This window comes from Canis lupus, chromosome 37 (assembly GCF_011100685.1).
Source record: "Canis lupus familiaris isolate Mischka breed German Shepherd chromosome 37, alternate assembly UU_Cfam_GSD_1.0, whole genome shotgun sequence".
In the NCBI taxonomy this organism is placed as follows: Eukaryota; Metazoa; Chordata; class Mammalia; order Carnivora; family Canidae; genus Canis; species Canis lupus.
In genome coordinates this window covers 22,278,894-22,288,306 of record NC_049258.1, presented here as the reverse complement: position 1 = coordinate 22,288,306, position 9,413 = coordinate 22,278,894, and the positions used below count along the sequence as shown (strand labels likewise).

At 38.2% G+C, this 9,413-nt stretch overlaps 1 long non-coding RNA gene across 1 annotated transcript in view; it reads left to right on the top strand.

Annotated features, from left to right (window-relative positions):
- Window positions 1-2,566: 2,566 nt before the first annotated feature.
- LOC119867899 overlaps window positions 2,567-9,413 on the top strand; it is a 32,803-nt gene continuing 25,956 nt past the window's right edge. The window contains exons 1-2 of the long non-coding RNA XR_005384972.1: window positions 2,567-2,706; window positions 2,839-2,964. This is a non-coding gene — a long non-coding RNA (uncharacterized LOC119867899). The remainder of the gene's footprint in view (window positions 2,707-2,838; window positions 2,965-9,413) is intronic.

Genomic DNA, 9,413 nt, shown 5'->3' with positions numbered 1-9,413 from the left:
AAGCATTTAAGAATATGTCTCCTTTATTTATTTATTTTTTTGAGAGGCCCATTGATTCAATATGTGGATAATAGCAGAAGATTACAAGGCAACAATTAGGTCCTTTAAATAACATAATAAAGAATAAACATGATTTTTGCTCTTAGGGAAAACTTGATGTGTTCTGGTTAAGAGTGAAAGGAAGCTAGAAAAGCTTATTTTGGATAAAATTATTAGTTTTCATTTTTAAGAATAATACAAACTAGAAAGGGACCAGAGGACCCATGGGAACACAGCATAAATGTGTAATCACCAAAAATTCATGCTTACTAAGAAGTTAAAGGCAAGGAGATGGGAAGGAATAAAAGGAGGCCATTTAGGTCATTTAAGCTTAACAAGGGCAGAGAAATGAGGATGTTCAAGAAAGTGCAATCACAGAAGAATATGTAGACCATTTCCCGCTTAGATTCTCTACGTATTCATGAAATGAATTCATGCAGTTCTACACACAGGATTCAGCATATCAAAAGAAAGGCATTTCCTCAAAGAGTAATGAAAGCAAAGATGATTTATTTCTAGACCAGCACTCCCGGGAGAACGTACCACCGCTAGGGAGCAGCAGAGGCTGTTCCTTGGGTCATCAGCTTCCACTCAGAATCTCACATCAAAAATAATCAACTGCATTTGCACAATGCTTTCGAGTCAATGAGGAGTTCTTATCACTCGTTTTCATTGTAACACAATCTGGGATATCCCATTCTTACCCATTTTTCAGATGCCGAAGGGAAAGGCCTATGGAAGTCACAGTGCCAGGAAGAAGTAGAATTGGAGCCGCCTTTTCCCACCCCAAAATCTGTGCTAGTACTAATAGTGAGCATGTGATAAAAGGCACCCTCCAGAGAGCATACATTTCAGTCTAGAAAGGGGCCACCACTGAATGTTTCAATTCTAAGGTACACCATCTATTTTATATCAGGTTTTTTGTTGGTAGGTAGAAACAGAGGTGTAATACTTCACATTAATTTTAAGTTGCATTTTAATTTCAGAAGATTGAAAGAAAGAATGTTGTAAACTTAAGGAAATAGTATATATGGATAATTCATGTTTATATTTGTGTGGGTATTCATATTTGTGTGTGTGAATGTGTTGATAACCTTTTAAAGAAATTGATACATTGGAACTGTACTTTTTCACTCCTGGGCTTGTCTTTCTAAATCTCCCTCTTTTTTTGTTTCATACTAAATTTTATCTTGTATAACACTTTAGGGCCAATTCTCACTTGAAATCTCAAAGTGATATTTACCAGATGATTCCTGATTGACTAACAAAGTTAGAGAAGGATGCTATGGTAGCCCTTCTCGAAAAACATTTATTCCTTTAAAATGGCAGTGTTCAATTTCAGGTCAGGTAGTAGTGGTGGTTAGTGGCAAAATAGATATTTTGCCGGAGGTGGACTTTGCAGTACTGCTCAATTACACTATGAGGGGGGATACATTCTTCACCCTTATTCTGTACCTTTATGAAAGACCACCCCTTTTTTGCTTTATATATATTTCCATCTGCCAACAATGACCAGACAATTTTTAGCATGCAGGAAATATGATTGCTCTGACACACAGGGTTTTTAAAGGGTTGAGAAACCATGGGATAAGGAAATTAAGGAATTAGATCATTTGAAGGATCTATGCATTCAATAAACATTCATAAAACACCTAGTATGGGGCAGCCTGGGTGGCTCAGTGGTTTAGCGCCGCCTTCAGCCCAGGGGGCATGATCCTGGAGACCCAGGATCGAGTCCTACGTCGGGTTCCCTGCATGGAGCCTGCTTCTCCCTCTGCCTGTGTCTCTGCCTCTCTCTCTGTTTTTCTCTGTCTCTCTCGTGAATAAATAAATAAAATCTTAAAAAAAAAAACAAACACCTAGTATGTGTCTTACACTAGGTTGGCACTGGGAACATTAAGATTAAGAAATAATTTTCAAGCAAAAAAAGAAAAACCAACAAACTTTTCCATATCACATAGTAAGATTAAGAAATTGCCAACATTAAATGCAAAATGGGTGCTTGTAGGTCAGTAGAAGATCCTTCTTCTTAGCTTTAAGTAAAGGAATAATAGTGCAATGCTGTTTAACAAATATTTCATTATCAATTTTTTGATTATACATAATTATTATGCAGAAAAACATAGAAATTGATAAAACTGGGTTTGTGTAGTCAGCTTCCCAAATAGTCCCTGATGATGCCCATCTTCCGGTCCACTCATCTTTGTGGATGAGGCAGGCAGGGTTGGTCTTTATGACCAATAACATACTGCAGAAGCAATGGGGCAGCTGTCATCTGGGACTCTCTTTCTTTCTCTGTCTTGGCTCACTCCTTTAGGTGAGGTTATCAGCCATGTTGTGAGCAGCCGTATTTAGAGGCCCAAGTGGTGAGGAGCTGACATGGGTTCTCCTTTTCCAGTTGGAGTCAGGTTTTCCAAGGTCTACAGCCTCAGTGATCAATTTGACCACACCCTTGTGAGAGACTCTAAGCCAGAACCACCCAGCTAAGCCACTGCTGGATTTCAGAATCACCGGAAGGAACTATGAGGTTAAAAATGTTTGTTTTTTTGTTTGTTTTTTTGTTTGTTATTTTAAGCTGCCAAAGGTTGGGGTAATTTGTTACACAGTGATGAAGTAACATTCTAGTGGAGCTCCTCCTGCCTGCGGTGCTGCATCAGCAAACCAAAGGTTAGATTCTATAAAAACTTCCTGTCTTCTACCTTTTGCAGTTCTCCAGAAGGAGACTGTCTGCTTTATGAAGTATTAAATAAAGTTTGTTTGTATTACCTAAATTGTCTTCTTTAATCATTTTTTAAACAGCTTTTCATGATGAAGAATGGGATCCAAAGCCTTCAGCTACTGGCCTATGGGATGAGGTGTACAGGCAAGGTTCTCACCAAACCCTTAGATTTCACTGTTCCTCTCTTCCTCACAGAAGAGCCACAGGTAAGTCACACTTAGATTTGAGCTCCACTCCCCTGCGTGCAGCTCTCTGATGCAAACAAACTTTATGTATATGTGTGTATATATATTCCCAGAAAGGTTCTGGACTCCTAGAAAGATTCCTTGGTGGTTACATTGAGAATCTGCAATGGGTAGCAGCCATTAGGGAACTCACATAGCCTGGAGCTGAGTCCATGGCCTAAACCACCTGGTGGCTTGGGAAAATAAGAAAATAAGAAATTCAGACCATTCTGACCACCAAAATGAAAACTTAACAGGAAAATATTGATTCTCAACACCTTTTTTCATCCTCCCCAAGAATGTCTCCCATAGTCTTCATGTCTTACTCAGTGGCATTTATTTCCAACCACTTGCTTAGGTCAAACATTTTGAAGTCACCTTGAGTTTCTTTCTTACTCTTATACCTCACAGCCAATCTGTCAATAAATCCTATCAATTACATCTTCAAAATATGTGCAAAATCTGTCTACTACTACCAAGTAATTGTCATCTCCTTCCTGGATTATTGCAACCATCTTCTAAATGTTTTTCTCATGTCTGCCCCCTGCAGTCTATTCTCAACAGAGTAGCCAGACAGAGAAATTCTTCTAAAAGCATATATAATCCTGAGGTACTTGGGGGGTGCTCAGTCAGCTAAGTGGCTGATTCTTGATTTCAGCTCAGGTCATAATCTGAGGGTCCTGGGATCAAGTCCCACATTGTCTCTGCACTTAGTGGGGAGTCAGCTTGAAGATTCTCTCTCTCTCTGCCCCTTGCTCTGTCTCAAAAAAATAAAAGTAAATAAATCTTTGAAAAAAATAAAAGCATATATAATCCTGATTTAACTCTGCTCTGCCAATGGCCTTCCTTCTCACTCCAAGTAAAAGGCAGAGCACTTAAAATGACCCACTGACACTGTGCATCTGGCCCCTCACTTCCCTGTCATCTTCCACCATTCTCTTTCTTTTCCACTGCAACAGCAGTAGAGTCTCTGTTGCTTCTTCAACTCTCCAGGCATGAAACCACCTTCAAGGCTGGAGAACTTTTACATCTCTTCTCATTGTTAGGTTTCCAGAGAAGCCATCCCTGCTGACTACACCTTCTGTTCATTCCATAGAGAGAGAGAGAGAGAGAGAGCGTGCGCGCGCACAAGAGCGTGTGCACACACTCACCCTTACTCTGTAATGCTCCAAAACCTTAGGAAACAATAGTGAATTAAAATTAAATGGACAAAAATTCTTTTTTTTTTTTTAAAGATTTTATCTACTTATTCATGAGAGACACAGAGAGAGAGGCAGACACACAGGCAGAGTGGAAGCAGGCTCCTCGCAGGGAACCTGATATGGGACTGGATCCCACGTCTCCAGGATCACGCCCTAAGCTGAAGGTAGGCGCCAAACTGCTGAGCCACCTAGGTGTCCCATGAAAATTCATGCCTCATGGAGTAAGGGGAGGCAGCTGATAAGCAATGCACATAACAAAGACATAAATTTGGCTCTAAGTCTTATCAACAAAAGCAGAACACATGATAGAAGATCAGAGTGATATATTGCAATGACTAGGGCAGGCCTCACTAAGAGGAAAGACTGGAGGGAGAAAAAAGAGAGCTACTCAGGTGCTTGCAAATCCCCTTCACATCCTTCTATACTTTCTCCCCATTTCTTGCACAGCTTCCTCTATATAGAGCCTTATCACCATCTAATATACTGTAAATTTCATATATAAATGAGAAAATGATTTTACTAACTTATTTGATGTTCCATGATGAAATAATGGAATAAAGTTAGTCTCTGAGAAACCTCTGGAAGGAGCCTTTCTCATTTGAATGTATGTAAAATATTGCTTGAAAAATATGATCTGTTTAATAGAGAATAGCCTTGCAAAAACTAAATACCAAACAGATTTTTAGGGAAATGCTGCTTTTGATATGGAATCCTGTTGGACTTGGTATAGGAAATCCATCAATTAAAAAAATCTGATAGGTGGCAAGAATGTCATGATATTCAGAAAAGGATTCTCTCTCTCTCTCTCTCTTTCTTTTGTCATATAGAACAGAAAAACTAATTTCTTCCTTATGTAAAAAGAACAAAAAAGACTGAGTCCTTAGATACTGAAAGGGAGTACATTTTCTTAAAGCCACTGAAAGCCTGTGGCAAAGGAAGAAGGGCTGCAGGGGGTTTAACACCCTTAGAATTGGTTTAATGATGGAATCTACAATCTCTGGATAAACCCAGTAAGTCAGAGTGAGTTCAGTATAAGCTGAGGATAGATCATCATCAGATGAAGCTCCAATTTATAATACCTGATGGTTAGAGCCAAATCAATCTCAATATAAGAGAAACCCTATTAATATTGGTGAATGGATTATTAAAACTAAAGCATTCTGTGAAATTTTATGGCCAACCTTCTTATTTTTCTTTAGTTAGGAAAAAAAAAATCATCGGTTATAGTCAGCTCCAGGTTTGACATGTTTCTGTGTAGGCTGCACACTATGATAAAGAATGCTATCAACTTGTGAAATTTGGGGTGTATAGTTGAGGTTATTTGGGGGTTGATGGATTTGTGCTGCTTCATCCACATTCTTACTAAACATTAGATCTCTCTTGTGACTAATGATACAGCATGAGTTTGTGAGACTAGCTTGATCGTTTGGGGATCAGATCTGAGGCCGTGGCCTCATTAGCACAGTAACTAACAAGCTGAGTTAATTGGTCACACACCACAGTCACTTACAACATGATTATTTATGAAACACCAAAGATAAAGTCTTAAAGTATATTTGTGGCAAGCATAGCATTTTGGTTTATTTATGTGATTTAAAAATAAGAGCAGTAAACAGTACTGCCTCATACTTCCAGGCATGGGGTTTACAATACTGAACAATTTCCTAAAGGAACATTTTGCAATTCTTTTGACCATAATCCCTCTTTTCTAATGAACCTAAAATTATCATGCTCCATCTGAAAATTATTATTGTCATCTACATGTTCCCACCAGCCCAAATCAATGTTGAAGGTTTATTTACTATAGTCAAATATAAAATATCATATTGTTTGCTTTTACAAACTACAAATGTATGTCCTAAAGTGTCTGATATGTCCTTTTTTTGTTGCTCTTCCCTATAAGGGAAGTTTGTTCTGTCTCTAACAAACCAGGCTCAAAATTAAAAGTATGCTTTTTTTTTTTTTTTTTTTGAGAGAGAGAGAGAGAGAATGTCAAGCAGGCTCCATGCTAAGCCCTGCCTGATACAGGGCATGATCCCACGACCCTGAGATCATGACCCAAGCCGAAATCAAGAGTCAGAGGCCCAACTGATTGACCCACTCAGACACCTCTAAAATATTTGTCTTTTGATAGGATTTGCTACAAATGTATGAAGGTATTAAAGTAATTTGAAAATATAAATATGATTGTCATACAAGTAGATAGCACAGACCAAACTTTTTGATGAGTAGGTTAACAAAACCAGTGCAAACAAGAATATGAGACTGTTATATAGATGATAAGTAAAAAATGTCAATAAAAAGGAGTATTGAACTTCAGTTGCTTAATCACATGCAAATCTAGTTAATGTCCTACATGGCAGTAACCATAGCATTCAGGATTAGCTTCTCTTTAGGACCGACATCATTTGCAATTGATCAGTTTCTAACACCTAACTTGACAGACATCAGAGTAGTGAATAGTAAGTAAATCAAAGAAAGTTCCATTCTCTGTTTAGATGGCCCTTAGGTAGCCTTATTTATGTGATATTAAAAGATAACATTATCATCTTTTCTCCAAATTTCTGGTAACTTTTCTTAATGCAAATCATAAAAATGTGAACATGTAATACAAGAGTATGAAGCAGTGGGGTTTTGTGGGAGAGCTTTGCAGTGACTGTGTAATTGCACACACACTCTTTCTCTATTCATAGATCTCCCAAGATCACTTTTTTAAAGAAATTTTGTTTATCTTACACGAAGTCCTGAATACTCCCCTGGACTGTTGCCTTTCTTGGCTTTCTGATCTTCCCCATCTCATGCTGTTCTGCTTTGAGACTGATCGGTACTCTTTTTTGACATGAACAATGCTTTCATTTTCTGGAAAATAGGCTCCCTTGATTGGATGCTGAGGGATAGATGAACAACTGGCTATACTTGCCTTAATTACTTTACCCCTTAACTCCATACCTCACTTGCTGGGCTGTACAGATATATCTGACTCACTGTGTTGGACTAAAGAGAATTATGATGCAGAGAAAAAATTTTAAACTATTTGCTACATGTCCTTATTCTCCTTGCCCAAGGGAAAAGTTCCCAAAGGCTGGAACCTTTGTGGAGGATTTCCTTCATGGATGCAACTCAGGTTCCTTCCTTGACCTTCTGCTCTCTATGCCACATTTCTCACCAATTGCTTTCTTATTCATACCTACATTAAAATGACCCGCTAATCCCCTCTTGGGAAACTAATTTCTCTATTTGCAGGGTTGTGTCTGATATTTCTCTACCATGCAGTCTCTAGAAATAATAATGCAGGGCATAGCATTTCTAAATATCTGAGTTATTCAAGCTAGATCATCCCTGGGGGCTTCAACATAATAGACTACGGTGGGTGCTAGATTTAAGTCAAACCTCTTTCTCCATTCTCTCTTTCTCATCCCTTCTCCAATGTTAAATAGATATATTCTCTCTCAATGGAAGTCTCCAATTACCAAATTTAATATACACACAGACATGCATATATCCCAGGGATAAAGGTACTTCTCAGAGAGGAAGAGAAACCTTTACCTAAATGTAATACTTTTCCAGGGTCACTGCTCACATATATATATATATATATATATATATATATATATATATATATAATGTTTATTTAAATTTATTACCTTAAAGTACCCTTTAATAAAGTTTCCTCAAAACTATGCCTTTTTAAAATACTCTGTAGCCATTTGCCCTTGTTCTGAAACTTTTTATTTTTATTTTTATTTTATTTTTTTTTAAATATTTTATTTATTTATTTATTCATGGCAGAGAGAGAGAGAGAGAGAGAGAGAGAGAGAAGTAGGCTCCATGCAGGGAACCCAACATGGGACTCATCCCGGGTCTCCAGGATCACACCCCAAGCTGAAGGTGGCGCTAAACTGCTGAGCCACTGGGGCTGCCCTTTCTGAAACTTTTTTTTTTTCTGAAACTTTTTAATACAGAAGGAAGTGGATGAACTTTGAAATGACTACATTTCTGAGTGCAAAATGGAGCATCTCCATTTCACTTTTTTAAGCAGAAAGAAGAGACATACATAAGAGAATTTCTTTCCCTCGTGCCCAAGTATCATTTCCTCTCTTCTCAGGAATCAGCAGGGGAGTTCTTTCAGTTAAACTTACTGTTTGGCAAGAACATAACAAAGTTCTTAAGCATTTTTTACGGGCTGAATTGTGTGTCTCCTCAAGATACAGGCTGAGGTCCTAACCCCCAGTACCTGTGAATATGACTGTGTTTTGAAATTGGGTCTTTGCAGATGTAATCAAGTTAAGATGAGATCATACTGAATATGGGGAGGGGGGCCCTGATCCAATATGAATAGTGTCCTAAAGTAGATGCGAAGAAGGAGAGATCTTCCCCTAGAGGCTTTTGAAGGATCATGGCCCTGCTGACACCTTGATTTTGGATTTTTAGCCTTCAAAACTGTGGGGGAATAAGTTTTTATTGTTTTATACCTCTCAATTTGTGATACTTTGTTATAGCAGACCTAGCAAACTAATAATGCAAGCATCATCATCATAATGATCATCATCATCAACATCACAGATACTGTTAATGACATCTGCTTTGTGGCATTCACTGTGTCATTTGCTTGGCTGATTTGCATGCTCAATGACAGTGTAGATTCTGGGGTCAGAGACCCAAATGTGACCCAATTCTGGCTCATACTTACTAGGTGTATGATATAGGGCAAGTTGTATAACTGTTACCTATTATTTCTCTTATTTTCTCAAGTCATTATAATAGCCTTGAAAGATAGATATTAATATCCCCATCTCTGTGCTTTCTAAGGCATAGAGAAATTTACCTCTAAATTTGACTATAAACTCATGGAAATGCAGTCTGTAAGTGGAACTGTTGGATGTATTTTAAATATGCTTTTTAACTTATTTTGAAATAATCTCAAATTCATAGAAAATTTTTAAGAATAACACAAAGAGGGGGATCCCTGGGTGGCTCTGGTTTCGTGCCTGCCTTCGGCCCAGGCGTGATCCTGGGGTCCCGGGATCGAGCCCCGCATCCGGCTCCCTGCATGGAGCCTGCTTCTCCCTCTGCCTATGTTTCTGCCTCTCTCTCTCAGTCTGTGTCTCTCATGAATAAATAAATAAAATCTTAAAAAAAAAAAAGAATAACACAAAGAACTCTCACATACTTTGACCCAGACTCCCCAATTGTTAACCTTTTTTTTTTTACACATTTTTCTCATCACTG